Source organism: Phragmites australis, chromosome 3, assembly GCF_958298935.1.
Source record: "Phragmites australis chromosome 3, lpPhrAust1.1, whole genome shotgun sequence".
Taxonomy (NCBI): domain Eukaryota; kingdom Viridiplantae; phylum Streptophyta; class Magnoliopsida; order Poales; family Poaceae; genus Phragmites; species Phragmites australis.
Genome location: NC_084923.1, coordinates 17,493,405 through 17,496,068, shown reverse-complemented (window position 1 = coordinate 17,496,068; position 2,664 = coordinate 17,493,405). Strand labels below are relative to the sequence as shown.

Here is a 2,664-nt window from a genome sequence, read left to right as displayed (position 1 = left end):
TCATCTGTGGTGGTTCAAAATCACCATCAGTGACAAATATTAAATCGTCACCGATTACTCAGTACTAATAGTCATTGAGTATCAGTGCCGGTTCTAGAAACAGTACTTAAAAGTTTTCATCATTGCATGTTAAATTCATAAACCGACAGTGATAAGGGGACCGAGAGAAAAAAAGTCGGCTCGACAACTGGTACTAGGAGTGCACTCTGCCGCCATGCCCGTTTTAACCGCATCGCCCGCTCCTCCGTTAATCTCCTCCGCTCGCTTGCGCGCTCCCGTGGCATGGACCTCGCCCACCGCGCAGATGTGCCGCTCTTGTCGCCCCTGATGTGGTGCCTTCAGCATCTCCTCCTGCAGTAGCACGTGAAATGGGCAAGGGCATATCGCATGCTGTGAGAATCGAAGCAGCAATGTTTGACAGATTTGCTAGCTGCCCAAAGGATCCATCGCTCGGGCACTCACATCGGTGTCTCGCAGTAGATGAGCGAGCTCTGGTCCGATGAGATCGTGATGCCGTTGGCGAAGTAGAGCTGTAGAGGTCGCACGCGAGCACGGCCGTCCGCCCCGTTGCCGGGTCGAAGCTCGTGAGCCGCCCGTGGGGCCGCGCCTCCAGGATGTCCGTCATGTGGTTGTGGAGGTTGTACTTGTATGATGCGTCCGTGAAGTAGATGGTGCCGTCGGTGGTGATGTCGGTGCCGTCGGTGGTGATGTCGATGCCGTCGGTTAGCGCGAACTTGAGGCCCTCCGCCACGTCCGTCAGAAGCTCCACCGTCCTGTCCGGGCTCACCTTCAGCAAACCCTGTCAAGGGCATCAGACTCCACAAATGAATTCTGCAGTCGTATACGAGCACAGTTCTGAAGAATGAAACACTCGAGCGGTTAACTCACGATGTCTGCGTCAGCCACGACGAGCGGGCGGCCACTGGTGTGGACCGAGTCCTCGACGTCCCCGCCGGGAACGCTCACCCTTCGCACCCACCCGTCAGGCCATCAGCGCACCCCGTGTACAGGGTGCTACCCCTCGCCCACCCGCTCACTAGCCTGCAGCGCGAGCGCCTCATTCCGCTGCGCGGACACAACGAGCCCGTACGTGTACTCCGACGGCATTGGCACCGGCGAGAAGTCCCTGGGGTTGTACAGCGTGACGGTGAGCAACACCGGTGCACGCAGAGATATGAAATGTATCAGCCGACTGAACCGAGCGTACGTGAGGATGAGCCAAAATCCCATTGAATGAAATTTTTGGATCTAATCTAATGTAACAATTATCAGTGTTGGTTCGTGTTACAATCCGGTACTGATGTATCAGCGGCTCTATCATAGTTCGAGTACGAGAGATTAAGAACTGACAGTGATGAACCACCATCTATGACCGGCTCTATAGTAGTGTATAGATGCATTGTATTAGCATACATCCTTTTATCATGGCGTAATATTACCGTCAAATTTGTGTTACCCGTACACTTACAACCGTAATAATAAAACATATACTCCATCTGCAGATCTAGCATTTTTAGATCAATCCTTTTCAGACCGTGATAGCAAATACCTTTTCTTGCCATCTCAAAACAGGTATTTATGGATTCCTAGAGAAACCACCATATGGGAGTGCCACAATGACACGAGCGTCTATTGTGTAGGTGTGGCAACCGAGCGCGAATATCAACGTCCTTCGAGGTCTTGACTTTTGGTAGGAGGTTCTTTATGTGTTCGGAGCTTGACGGCGATTTCATGGTGCATCTCTCTCTTTGCTTCCATCTCCATCTCCTAATTATACCTTGACTATATCACTTCTAACCCTGGATTTATTACGCTAAGCCTTGTCGTTTCAAGGAATGGATCGTTCATGTCAGTCCACTATACTCTGGGGGATACATCAGAGAGAGTTAAACAAAATATGAGTATGAGATTAGGATGGAAAAAGCATGGTTGCGACAGGAGGCAAGGCACGAGCGTTGTCGGAGGATTAACTCCTGTCGCAGGGATCCCGAGAGACCCCTTTTTAGAGATTTGGCCGGGGGAATGATCCTGAATATGTTCGTCGGAGAAAAGAATGAGAGTAAATGCAACGGCCGGTGGTGGGGGATGATGACCTAGCGCAAAGAGAAGTAAATGCACCGAAATTTAGACAGGTTCAGGCCGCACGGAGGCGTAATACCCTACTCCTGTATGGATATAATAACTGTCCTGAGGACGTCCCTCAAGGATGTTGCTGGTTACAAGAATATCTGACTAACTAAGAGCTTGATGCTCCTTGTTCTTGGGTAGGGACTGTGGTTCGGTTCTTGAGGCTTTTGTGTTCGATGCTTGGATTGATGCCCTCTCTCGGTTGTCTATCGATGGCTCGTTCGGTTCCTCTCTTTCTGCGCTCTTTTGGCTGGGCTCTTTCTCTTCTGTGTCGCCAGCTCTTTTAAGTACCTGCCGGCCGAGTCATGCTCCGAAGGGGAAGGAGGGGGCACGAGTTCCAAGACGCCGTGACTGGGAAAGGCGTCATCATTTCTTCTGGGTGAAGTGACCGGGGGTGGAAAAAACGCCGCACGCTCGGTCACCTGTCACCATAAACGCCCTGGCAACGGGCGCCGTGGAGAGGGCCCACCGGGCAGCCTCGGAGCAGCCCGGCGTGCCCGCCCTGTCTTGTTCCTCTGCCACAGCAGAGCGGCAGAC

At 52.3% G+C, this 2,664-nt stretch overlaps 1 pseudogene; it reads right to left on the bottom strand.

Moving 5' to 3' along the window:
• On the bottom strand, positions 1–1,230 carry LOC133910544 (protein STRICTOSIDINE SYNTHASE-LIKE 5-like; annotated as a pseudogene).
• Positions 1,231–2,664: the final 1,434 nt, after the last annotated feature.